Source organism: Orycteropus afer, unplaced genomic scaffold, assembly GCF_000298275.1.
Source record: "Orycteropus afer afer isolate SDZICR_OR568_19922 unplaced genomic scaffold, OryAfe1.0 scaffold00843, whole genome shotgun sequence".
NCBI classification, from domain to species: domain Eukaryota; kingdom Metazoa; phylum Chordata; class Mammalia; order Tubulidentata; family Orycteropodidae; genus Orycteropus; species Orycteropus afer.
The window spans coordinates 403,021-416,514 of NW_006922430.1; the positions used below are offsets into that span (position 1 = coordinate 403,021).

Sequence of the window (13,494 nt, forward strand, 5' to 3'; positions counted from 1 at the left end):
GGTCGACAAAAGAGGGGGAGGCCTTCAAGGAGATGGATTGATATAGTGGCTGCGATGATGGGCTCAAGTATAGCAGGGATTGTGGGGCTGGCGCGGGATCAGGCAGTGTTTCGTTCTGCTGTGCATGGGGTCGCTATGAGTTGGAAACGACTCGATGGCACTTAACAACAACAACAACAAATGATAACAGAGTTATTAAGATGTAGTCTCACCTTGGGGCTCCCACTATTTCATGAAGAGAGAGCTATGAGTTGACTGCTGTGTAGCCTCCCCAGGCTCTGAGGGGTGGTGGTAAGAGCCAGGACCCACAGAGGTACCCACGTATGTAGCAGAGCTGAGACACTCCAACTCAAGATGCTTCTCTCCATCCAGAGGGAAGGCTTACAAGGGAGCCCAGTACACAGCCACAGGTGTGAGAGGTGCCCTTGCAGGGGTCTTGTGTGGTATCTTGGAAAGCAGGCAAGGAGGAGAGAATGTCAGACGAAGTGTGAGAACAAAGGTGCAAACCTGGGAAATGTAGGGCACAGTGAGAGGATGGCCAGGAGCTTCTTCCTCCTCCCTTATTCAGTGTGCATCTTCTGTGTATAGCACTAGTCAGTGCTAAGAGGAAGTACATGATAAGGGCCATGTATACACAGTCCAGAGAAGCACCAGAAGTATCCTCTACCAACTCCGTACACCACAGATCACCACAATGCCCCTGTGGGCCTCATTGCCTCTCACCCACCCATATGCCCATAGTACCTTGCAGAGTGTGCCCCGTAGGAGGCCTGGACTGCTGAAGGGGGCTTAGAGCTGCATCAGGAAGGTAGATCAGTTTATCAGGCCAACTGATGTCCAAGCAACACATGCATGGGCAGAGAGTCTGGTGGCATAATGCCTGAGGCATTTGACTGCTAACCAGAAGGCTGGAGGTTCAAACCCACCAGCCAGTCCTCAGAAGGAAGGTTGGGCAATAGACTCCGTAGTGATACCGCCTTGGAAACCCAAGGAGGGATCGCTATGAGTCAGATCCAACTCGATGGCAGTGAGTAAAGTTGTATGAGGGCAAGGGCATGGCCTGGTTTTGCTCACCATGCTACCTGTTCTTTTCACAGTCCCTGATTCACAGTGAGTATACACACATTGAGGAAGACTTAGGTGGATAGGTGAGCAGAGGGGCAAATAAATCCAGCACGATGGCAAGAACTGTGGTAAGATGGAGGCAGTGCTTGGATGTGACCAGCAGGCTGAGGGTCACCACAGGCCTCATAGGAGATGAGGCTAGCACTGTTCAGTGTTCAGTCAAGAAAACAGAAGCCAGTCTGCTGGGTGGACACAAAGGGCTTCATACAGGATTTAGGGGCTCACGTGGCCCTAAATTGGAAGGAACGCAAGAGTAAAGATCCAGGGAACTGACTTGGAAGACCTGGGCCCAAAGCAGGGATGCTGGTGGTTCTTTAAAGCTCAAAGAGGAATCTGCTGAAATCCTCTAGACTCTCCAGAAGCTCTGAGAAGCTACAACCAATTGTCTTCATCTTCTGAGTGTTGTTGTTGTTGTTGTTGTTATTTGCCATCGAGTCGGCCCTGACTCATAGCGACCCCTCCTTGGGTTTCCGAGGCAGTATCACTACAGAAGTAGGAATGCCCAACCTTCCTTATGAGGAGTGGCTGGTGGGTTTGAACTGCCAGCCTTCTGGTTAGCAGTCAAGTGCCTTAGGCACTATGCTACCAGAGCTCCTCTTCTGAGTGTAGCAAGATTTTTTTATGAGCTCGCCAAGAGCCGATGCTGTCTCATGTGCAGGCATGCCTGGGTGCCACTGTCCAGAGAGTGGCAGATCTCCTCCTCCCCAGTCCCCTCCTCTCATAGGCCCACTCTAACCCAGAAGTACACAGAAAAGGGGCTCAGGCCTGGGAACCAGGGAGGGGTCATGTCTGCTGTCTATTATTTGTTAAAGTGAATAAAGCCAAATCTCTTTTCGTCAAGTTGAATCCGACTCATAGCAACCCCTTCCTTGGGTTTCCTAGGCAGTATCACTACAGAAGTAGATTGCCCAACCTTCTTGCTGAGAAGTAGCTGGTGGGTTTGAACTGCCAGCCTTCTGGTTAGCAGTCAAGTGCTCTTTCACAAATTAGGTAAGACCTTAGTGGGCTGCCAGCTGTTTCAGGGTAGTGATACCTAGATCAGTGAGCCACCCACAAGGATTCCTATTGTCTATTCCAATTTCTGTGCTCACTTGCTCTCTCTCCTTTAAGTGCAGGATCCCTCCTCCCCATTGCGTGAGGGATGTTTCAGTTGCGGCATCACCCACCATCATCTTGGCCTGCAAAGAAGAACGCCATGGGCTTCCTTAGCACACAGGTGTCCTCGGACTCTCTGGGTTGGGTGAGCAGAACATACTGAACAAATCTACTTGGCACCTTGAATTCCTCCCTCTTTAATATCCCAGCTGTACGCTAGCATCTCAGCTTCACTTAATACAGGTCAACACTGAGTCCAGCCTTGGTCACCCAGCTGACCCCAGTGTCACAGACACTGCCAGCCCAGGAACCAGCACACTGGGTCCAGACTCTGCTCAGTGTGTCTGTTATCTAGGAATCCATCCTGACCCAACAATGTATCCCTTCCTTCCTGCTCTAGCACCCCTAGAATCCTTTTCCTCATATGGCCCCCAGGTTTCTGCCTACATAACTTGGCAGATGCTTGCCATGCTTTGTTGTAAGTTTGAGGCTTCCTTTTGTGTGAGATGGGTGTTCTCACCCATTGGGTGTGGCTGGCATGTGAGGATAGCTGAGGTCTTGGAGCTACAAGAAATGGTGCAGGCATGAGAGCTACAGCATTCCCTGTGGAGGTGATCGTCTTGGGGAATGACACTACAGAGGCAACCTCCACAAAGCTGCAGCAGGGAGAGTAGTGGAGTGGCCTGGAGGCTACATGGAACAGTAAGGTTGTTCCTGCCTTTGGACCTTAGAGCTGTGGGAAAATGCACAGCCTCCACCAGAGGGCTTGCCCCCAGTAGGTAAGTGCCCTAAGGGCAAGGGTGAGTGCATGCAGGCACTCAACAAGTATTTGTTCACAGGATGAATGCAGTAAAGAGATTCAGGAAGTAACAGCAGTCTCTAGTCCTGCAAAAAGAGTAGGTCACAAGGACAGGCAGCATGTGTTGAGCAGAATAGAGGTAAAAGTGCCAAGAAGACTGGGTAGCTGTTGTGAGAGCAGTGTGTGTCTTGGTTCAGATGAATGTTGTCATGAGGCCTTAGGTTGTGGACGCCACACTTGTCAGCACAGTTGGGTCCAAGCACAGAAGCCTAAGTGACAGGCCCCACCACATGGACCTCATTCTGCAGGACTGGGAGTTCTTGACCAGAGAACCTCTACCACCGTGATATAGAAAGGCTGGTAAAGTTGGAGTTAGCAAGAAACACGGTACACGAGAAGAGGGAGGTCATACAGCCAGGAGTAATGAGAATTGAGTGATCACAAACCAGGAAAGGGAATGGAGGAAAGAAATAGCTGCCCCAAGACTGTGGAGGCCTGGGAAATCTCAGGGGCCTTCAAATTAGTTTTTCACTCCAGTCAATAACAGAAAGTTGTGTGATCTCTGTGTTGTGTTCAAGATCTAGGGCTGTGAGAATTAAAAAAGCAGTAAGATTGTGTCCTTACAAAGCCTCCAACAGCCCAAGCAGTCTCCCATGCTATAGTCTCTGGGTCACCTGCACCCAGAGACTAAGACTGCTGGGTGACTGCCAAGGGTGGTCTTGGGCAGAAACAGGCTCATAAAGCAGCTCCTGTGGGAGGAGAGCAGTGCCCTGAACTCTCCAACCATGATGTTGTTGGCTGGGTCGTCGTGACTGTATTGTCTTGACCATTAAGACTGTACTCTTTCCTTCCTCAACTCTGAAGCCCATATGGCACCAATACCCACCCTGTCCTTCCACAGATTAGTGGAACCTAAAAAAGTTTGTAGAACAAGTTCTTATCTTTCCTTTTTTCCTTCCAGCAAAGGAACAAAGATAGGAATCATCCTTTCTCTCTCTCTCTCTCTCTCTCTCTGTGTGTGTGTGTGTGTGTGTGTGTGTGAAATTCTGGTCCCAGAGGAAAGCTTGTCACAAGGCAGTCTCTCCTTCATTGAATAAGCAGTAACCAGGGGGCAATTTGTGTTTCTTTTCCTCTTGGGAACAAGAGCTCTTCCTTGGGTCTTAGTAAAAATGCCATCTCCCCAGTCTTTGTTTCTCAGAATAGCTGACTTTCCTGCCTGTGAGGTTGAGGGCAGCTGGAGGCCAGCATCAAGCAGCTGATAGTGATCCTGCGTGGCGTGCTGATCGATGATGGGATCTTTGGGCTCCACTTACCCAGGCTGAATGGCACATCATCAATAGCAGCCAGTTAACCAAGTCCTTAGTAACCAGCTGTTCTTGTCAGCAACCCAGCCTTAGCCACGGCTTAAAGTAAAACCTCTCCTGAATGGGGAGATTGGCCTTGACGAAGATGAATGTCTAATTCACTTGGAATCTCCTTACTGCTGCCTATAATAAAAAGCTTGCTCTATATATTCACCCCCCTGCTGATGCTTCTCTGAAATTAAATATCAGGAGGATATATAATAGCCCAATTCCACACCAGGCCAATATTATCAGATTGATGTCAGCAGTGATAATAGAAGAAGGATAAATTGATGAGATTTCATTTATTCAATAAAGTGAAGAGTGTACAGAGGATTTGGAAACACTCTTGTAGAAAGGCCTTGTGCATGCTCAGGCATAGGAGTTAATCAGAGGGAGAAGGAAAACACCTGGGCTTCACATGAGTGCCCCCCCACACACATATGAATGACTCAGCCCTACCAACACAAGACTTACACAGGCCAGGTGGGGATCCTGACCCCACTCTGGCCTACAGGCCTCACAGGCAGAGAGCTTCCTCCCTTTCCCTTCTCCCTTTCTGCCTTGCCAGTTTCTCTGCTGTTATCAGCTTCAGATAGCTATCAGTTGATTTGTGCTTCTTTCCTTCCTCCTTTCCTTCCTCTGCCTCCTATGGATCCTTGCTCGATAAGGCCATCACTGACCTCCCACACACTTGGATTTGTCACCCCTCAGTAACCCTGGCACCACTGAAGAGCCTGGGACACAACATGGTTTGGGGCAAGCCTCTTGTGTTTCTTATTTATACTCTTGGTTATATATTCTTTGGAATTTGTGAATATCTTCTCTAAAAGCAGAGTGGAGATAGGTGACCATATAGAGAACAAGAACTATGAAGCCAAGTACACCGGGCTCTTAGCCTGGCTCCATCTTTCCAGCTGTGTGGCCTTGAGCAAGTCAGCATCTCCGAGGCTCAGTGTGCCCATCTGTAGAGTGGAAACAATAACATCTAGCTCACAAGGCTAGTGTGGCAAATATATATGTTGGGCTTTGCAAATTCTTCACATGTATAACTCAACAATATTAGTTATCATGTTGTTCAACCATTACCTTAATCTGTTTCTAAATTTTCCTATCTGTGAATATTCTTGGGAGCTCTGGTGGCATAGTACATAAGGCATTTTGACTGCTAACCAGAAGGCTGGCGATTCAAACCCACCAGCCATTCCTCAGAAGGAAGATTGGGTAATCTACTTCTGTAGAGATACTCACTACTGTCAAGTCAATTGCAACTCATAGCAACCCCTCCTTGGGTTTCTGAGGTATCTCTATGGCAGTAGATTGCCCTACCATCTTTCTGAAAAGTGGCTGGTAGGTTTGAACTGCCAGGTTTCTGGTTAGTGCCTTAGGCACTACACCACCAGAGCGTCCTCTGTAGAGAGACTGCCCTGAGAAGATCCAACAATAAGCATGGGGTGAGAAAGAAGTTGAGCAGAGGGCAAGAGACCTTGGGTACTCATACATTTTGGGGTGCATTGCCTATGGCACGGTAGAGCCCCAAGCAGTGGATTTGGAATAAGACTGAGCCCTGAGCCTTGACTCTGCTTATTAGCCTGTAAACTCAAACAAGCCACTGAGTCACTCTGAGCCATCGTGTCTTCATTTGTCAGACAAGGACAATTGTAGTTTCCACCTCCTAGGATTCTTCTGAGGATTAAATAATTATATATGAGATAAGACTTAGCACAGAGTCCACAGAGATACAATCATATGTTTTTTAAAACTGGCTTGGTGTTTTAGAAATCTGTGGCTTGCTTTATGCTCTAGAAAAATCGCTGATCTCAGCGTAGAGGAGGATGGACTGAAGGTAAGAAAAGTTTGAGACTGTTGTCATGAGAATGGAGTCCAGGGGTTAGAACAGAGGGTGTCCAAGAGATAAAGGTTGGTGACAGCCACAGCATCTGGGGTGGGGGGAGTGAGTGTGACACAAGGCCCTCAGCCTGACCATCCCGTGTTGATGCTATTACTACAGTAAGAGGAGCAGCACGGCACGAGTTACAGGGTCTGTGGGATGCCCAGCTGGAGGCTACACGGGTCTGGAGCCCTGGTGTGAATGGGTATGGGCTGATGTCCATAATAATGAGGTGCTAGAGAGAGAAATGCCCAGGTACAGCTTCAGGAGCAATGTAATAAGGAAGAGAAAGGACAAAGGACTGCAGTTGAGAGGGAAATAAGGGTCAGAAATGGTTTGGGTTTTAAACACTGTATGAGAGCTTAAAATCAGGAGCACTTGGTGTATGTAAATAGAGCAGTCTGAAAGCAGAAGCTTAACTGTTTTAAAGTCTTGGCATGAGTCTACAATCCATGTTGAATTTTAAAGCCACCTTTTCTAACAGCCATTCCTTTAGCCTTGATGCTGACCATATACCCTGAAGGAGGCAATCTTTTTCTCTGAGGTCTGGCAGGTGCAGGATATCACAGTCTATTCTCAGAGGGTCAAACAAACACAAGATGTGATAACTTATACCCAAAGGATCTCAATGCAGGGCATTATCTATCAATAAATCTTTACAATGGACCTCCAGAAACAGACATGACTGAGAAAACAATTTTCATAACAGATTACCCAAGAAAACTGTCCTGCCAGTATCCTGTGACCATTCTGTAGTAAACTGAAGAGCAAGTGTGCTTGTGGTTGTATACCCTTAACCCATCACGTAATCACACTTATCCCACCTTTGACTCCCCGATTCTCTTTCAGCGAATTATGATTTTGTAACTTTTAGTTCCTACTCCAACTGCATAAAAATGTTTACTTCCTCATTGTCCAGTGGAGCAGCCATTTTTACTCAATGCATTTAGACATCATTCCAGTCTTGACGATCTTTAGCCCTCATTTGCTTTTACTTATGCAGACTCCATAATGTTGCTTTGTGACTACACTTTTAGACTCTTTGGAGGCATTAGCGTGTTTTTGATGAAGAAAGGAGAATTGGTGAAGGTATAGGAGAAAAAAAAGCAAGAGGAGAGACTAGCACCAGGTGACAGGGATTAAGACCCCAATCACTGCTGGAGGGTATTCTTGAATGTAGGGGAGGACTCTCTCCTTTGAGGCAGGAGGCCAGGGTGTGTGTGCAGAACAAAGCTGGACCAGGGATGCCAAGAAGTAGGTGTTCTCACAGAGACACAGGTAGACAGACCTCAAGGCTGTGCAGAGAATGTTACTGGGTTGGGGAAAAACTGTGGGCTTTAGACATGGGAGAACAAGGGAGTGGCTGAAGGGGGAAGCTGGACTTAGAGGAGACTAAGCAGAAGCATCATTGCAGCCTGGGGCCACTGGGGATGAAGCAGACAGGCTGGGTTGGTCATCACAAACCTGAGCACAAGGGATCCTCAATAAAGGTTTGAATCTAGGGAGTAAATAGGCCTCTGGTTGCCACTGGAGAGTGGGTCTGGAGGCAGGAAAAGTGGTCCTCCAGCACTTGAAGTCATCCAGGTGGGAGCAGCAGGTGCCATTGGGAGCAGTGAGTAGAGAGAGAAGTTGAGTTTTTGAAATGTTAGATTGAAGAAGGGCCAGGGAGCTCATAAGAAGGAAAGAATAAAACATCTAGAATGACTCTCAGGTTTCTGATTTGGAAACTGGAGGTTTTACCAAACGAGGAGATTTGGCAGGAGAAACATCTTGGGTGTTGGGTGTTAACTTCTGCCAAGGAAATGGTCATCTAGGTACCCATGGAATATGCAGATGGAAGAATCCTGAGGCTGTTGGGTGCAGGTGTTTTGAGCTCTGAGGATGGATTGTTGGAATGCCGTAGGACTGACTGAGAGGAAAAGGGAGTTTAGGAGTTGGCAAGATGAGCTAGCTCAAGGTATCTTCCTCACAAAGGCCAAGAAGTAAAGGGCCTTTGTACCCAAGAGGGAGTGTAGGGAGTAGGGCCTACAGAGGAGAGAGGATGGGGCAGAGGCCAAGGCTGTGGTAGAGGTGGAAGGAAGACTCAAAAGTTCCAGAGGTGGGAGAGCACCCAGTTAGAGGGCGGTGGAGAGACAATGAGTAGCACACCTCACAGTGCAGGTATCATCTTGTGTATCCCCACATACTGTCCTCATCTCATAGACAGGAGTATCAAGCTCAAAAACAGCCCAAGTTAAAAAGGGGACCAGGTTTGCTGTTCTGATAGAGCCTGGTGGAACCCCTGAGACTATAGTCCCTAGCTGCCCTTCAGGTCTGGAATTGAACCCACACCTGTGACTTCAAGCCAAACAAAAGATAGGCATATGAGTTGAACATGTACCTAAGGCAGATAGACTCTTTGGAGAGAACAATCATGGGAGAAAGAAGGACTGTTTATGCACAGGGAAACAGTTTGGGGGCAGGAGTGCATGGAGGGATGGATACAGGGAAGAGGTAACTATCGGGAGGAAGTGAGAGGGGAGCTGTTGCATTGGGGTAAATTGTAGTCAATGCTGTATGGAAAGTCAATTTGCTCTGTAAACTTTTACCCAAATCACAATTTAAAAAAAAAAAACACACAGTTATTCAAACCCAGCTCTTCACTTTCCTGGTCTAACTGATGCTGCTGGTTGGGACAGGGTGGAAGAAGTATGGATTTTGATTGCTGGTTAATGCTTTCCTTTTTTCCAAGTATTCTTTATCATTTCTGTCATCATAAGAACAATGATATTGTTCAATTTAAAGTAAAGCAAACACTTTGCCATTGAGTCGATTCCAACTCATGGTGACCCCAATGTGTTTCAGAGTGTAACTGATTCATAGGGTTTTCAGTGGCTGTAATCTTTATGGAAGTAGGTTGCCAGGCCTTTCTTTTGCAGTGTCACTGGGTAGATTGGAACCGCCAACCTTTCGGTTAGTAGCTGAATGCAAAACATTTGCACCACCCAGGGGAAAAGGAAGTGAATAATAATGAATTGCCCAGAGGACAAACATCACAGCACTGAAAACATTCTCAATGCTGTTAACATTTTCTAAGGTCTTTCTTCATAGATATTTTCTTTAAGCAATCTTTTGGCATCTGGATATATTGGAGGAGCCTCTGTGTTTAGTGCCTGTTATCTGAGTGGGAAGAGCAGGGTATGGAGTCAGGTGCATCTCTGCCACATGGTACCTGTGTGATCTGGTCTGTAATGAGCACGCCCACCTCCAGAAGATGGTGGGGAGAGGCAGGGAAGCACAGTGTGAGCTCCCTCTGTGTAGATGCAATGCCAGCCAGACTGTGGTCATTAAACACTACTAAGCACTCACTGTAGTAAGGCAGTGTTGGCTGTGTTGACCGATGGCAGCTGTCAACTTCAACCTTCCCGTAAGCATGCCTTCTTTCCTCACACCCCCCTTTGGCGCCCTCAGTTTCCCACAGACCTCTGTAGATAATGTTATCATTCCCATTGCACAGATGAAAACAAGAGGGCCTCTGAGGTAAAATGACTTGCTTAGCATTGCAGATGAGGCTTAAGAGACGAGAAACTGTCACTGACCTTGTGTGACATTGACCCCTCGAAGCCACAAGGACCACTAGATCTTAACCCACAAAAGGCATGCTTAGCCCAGGGAGTGCCCCATAAAGAAGTACAGAACTTATTTCAGTCTTCCAAAGTTCAGAGCATGCTATGGATGCATTTATTTGTGTGTTTGAAGAGCAGCTGTTCACATTCACAGGAATGAATGTTTCTAAAAAGTTTGAGCTGTTTTATATGTGTTATAAAACAGAATGGCAGTTGACTCGGCTGGGAGTGGCTGCGTTTGGATAGAATACACCTTTTGAGAGCTGTGAGCACCATGTCTTCACCCATTCAGAGCCTTTTTATAGACAAAGTGGATGGGATTTCTTCCAGTTGACATTTTGCCTACAATTCTGCTTCCTCGTATTGTTCCTGATCAATCCCAGAGGAGAGAGCCCTTCTCTGATACCAGAGCTGATACTGGTGTGAAGAGGACAGATTTCACCATGCCCCGGTTTCTCCTGAACTTGGAACTCACTGACTGTTCCATAAGGCTTGCCTTCAAAATACACAGGGGCCTATAAAGGGGGTGATGCTGGTGAGGAGGGGGCCAAGCCCCATTTGGCCATGGAAAAGGAACAAGTTCTCAAGTACTACTGCTGCTCAATTACAGCCCTGCAAAACAATCAGTCTCTGTTGTACAGCCAAAGAGAGTGAGGCTCAGGGAAGTTAGATATCTTGTCCCATGATGACACAGCTAGAAGGCACTCAAACCCAGGTCCCTCAGACTCTACCAGTCTTGTCCCAGGATCCCTTCAGTCAGCGAACCCCACACAGAGTTATAGCTCCAGAAGAGCTGTGTCTTTACTAAAACCTGGAGTTCTTCCTCAGCCATTCATTCCAACATAGGTATTTGTTGAGCGCCTACTAGCCCGTGGGACCCAGTTATGAACCAGCTATTATGGAAGTTGTGACATGAGGGTAGGGGAGATACTATCAGTGTGGGGGCAGGGGGAGTACAATGAAATGCCTTCCCTGGGGGAGTATATTATCTAGAGGGTCAGCATGGTATAAGAAAGAGCAGAAGGGAAGAGACTGGTGTGAAAGGCCAGCGATAGAGGTGATAGAAGTGTAGGAGTCAGAGAAGAACCGTGAAGAGATGAGCTTCGCAGTAGCTGAGCTGAGGGTCTCACAGCTGGCTCTGCCTCACAGTTAGCCCTGTCAGAGCCAGCTGGGACATGTGGAAGGAAAACATAGTGTCCCTTCCCAGAATGGAGAACTTAGTATCCCTTCCCAGAATGGAGAACCAGAGATTGAAACAAAGAGGAAAGGGAACTGGGGTGAAGGCAAAAAACAGAGATGCAACCTATGACTGAAAGCTATTCCAAAAGAAAAAAATCAAAACAGTTGGAACAGAAGCCTAGTCATAAAGAGAACTTACCTGAGATGCATTGCTGATCTGAAAGGTTAACTGTCCTCCAAAGAAATTTAGTATTAAAAGGCCCACAATTACATGTATCCATGTCAAAAAGTTTTTAAATATAGAGACATATTACAAGCATTTGAGTGAAAAACTGGGATATCACTACGCCCCAATCTATGCCATTCTTGCTTCAAATGATTTTCTACGATACCAAACAGAAGATAATGAACAAGAATCTCATGAGTCTTGAGAGGAAAAAGTTTAAGGAGGCAAACTGTGTTTCATGTCTGAAGGCAAGGGACAGACATTCTCTGATAAGTTAATGCAGAGAAAATAACACTCAGGTGTCCTCAAGAAATTCCTCTGAGAAAGTCCTTCCATTGTAGAATGTAATCAAAATTTTGATCTTGCACAAGGACTTGTGAGTCACCATCCTCAGTAATCTAGAGGAATCACATGTTGCCGTGGGCAAAGCCAGGCCTGTGTAGCCGCCCTCAGCGCATTCCTTCTACTTCTCTCTTCTCCAGGAACAGGCGGCTATATCTCCTGTCACATCCTTTACCTTAAGGTTCACAGCCTGTCCCCAGAGCAGCATGGGGGACATGTACATACAAACACACAATCACTCCTCTCTTCTTTACCTTAAAAAATACCATTTGTTCAAGCCCTGGGGCATGAATCTTACTGGTCTCAGCCAAACATGGTCATTTCACACCCCTTGTTAGTGATTGAGGGGTGAACAAATGACCTAGGTCTGGCCAATGAAAAAAGAGACAGCCTTTGTGAGAGTGAGGTTTTGGGGAAGGATTTTTCTGCCTGATAAAATGTGGCAGCACAAGAAGGCTGCTCCTTCCTGCGGCCTTGAGCTCTGCAGCACGTGGGGAAGTATTTGAAGCTACCATGAGTAGTCATCTTGCAAACATGAGACAGTAGGCCTGAGGTTGAGAAACTTAACACATACATGCTACAGAGGAAAGACAGAAGGATGCCCTGGATGGCATCAGTGAACAGGGCACAGCCATTCTGCAGGTACCCACCTCCAGACTTCTTTTAAGTGAGGTCATTCATGCTAAGTCGTTTACTTCCTAAGCCACTGAAAATTCCTTTGCTTGATATTCTTAACTGATGAATTTTGTTTGCCTGGAAATATCTTAAAATAATAATTCGTCCTTGTCTGTTCCAGCTTCTACTCCACAGCTGAATGTTTTTTAATGTTTGAGATACTAAATCAGGAGAATGATTAAACTCTGATTCTCCCTCTCAATAAACCAGGGCTGTCCAGCTGAAGCAAAGCTGTGTAGAGCATGGCAGTAATCTTCCTCAATGCTCAGAGACTTGAGGAATGATTTTAAAACACATTTTTAAGTGGCTGGATGCCCTAAGCCATGAATGGTTTCTAATTATGAAAGATTAGTGGCAGATACCTGTGTGATTCCATCTACACCTATGAAGGCCCTATGTTCATTTGGTCCAAAAACCATTTCAGAAAAGTATATCAGTAGAAACTATATGATCCACACCACTTAAATGATATATCCTTGCTCCACCATTTACTTGTGGTGCAGCCTGGAACTAATTGCTTAACCTATTTGTACCTCACTTTCCTCATTTGCACAACTGAAACCAAAACCAAATCAGTTGCCATCAAGTTGATTCAGACTCATGGTGATCCCATGTGTTTCATAGTAGAACTTTCCTCCATAGAATTTTTAAGGCTGGTAGCATAGTGGCTAAGGCACTTGGCTGCTAACCAGAAGGCTGGTGGTTCAAACCCACCAGCCACTCCTTGGAAGGAAGATGGGGCAGTGTACTTCCGTAGTGATACTGCCTCGGAAACCCAAGGAGGGGTCGCTATGAGTCGGGTCTGACTGGACGGCACATAACAACAACAACAACAATGTGGCCTTTCAGAAGGAGATCACCAGGCTTTTGTCCTGAGGTGCTCTGGGTAGGTTCAAAGCAACCTTTGTGTTAGGCGCTTAACCATTTGTGCCTCCCAGGGACTTTCATTTGTACAAAGAGGATGATACATAACAATGTCTAAGGCATTGAGCTGTTCTGAGTAGGTGAGTGTTGTAAGTGCCAAGAGCACAATAAGCACTAATAGTGTAAACTTCTGTGAGTGTATGTGTGTGAGTGTGTGAGTAAGCTAGTGAAGGAATGAATGTGTGTGTGTGTGTGTGTGCGTGTGTGTGTGACTGAGGGTGGGGTGGGGTGATAGAGAATGGGAAGAGGAGTCCCGAAGAAGACAAACCAATTACAGATTACCCCAAGGA

General features: G+C 46.6%; 1 protein-coding gene across 1 annotated transcript in view; it reads left to right on the forward strand.

The window, feature by feature from the left end:
- LOC103212054 (MICOS complex subunit MIC25) overlaps window positions 1-13,494 on the forward strand; it is a 215,284-nt gene that overhangs the window by 200,154 nt on the left and 1,636 nt on the right. The gene's annotated exons all lie outside the window — the stretch shown is intronic.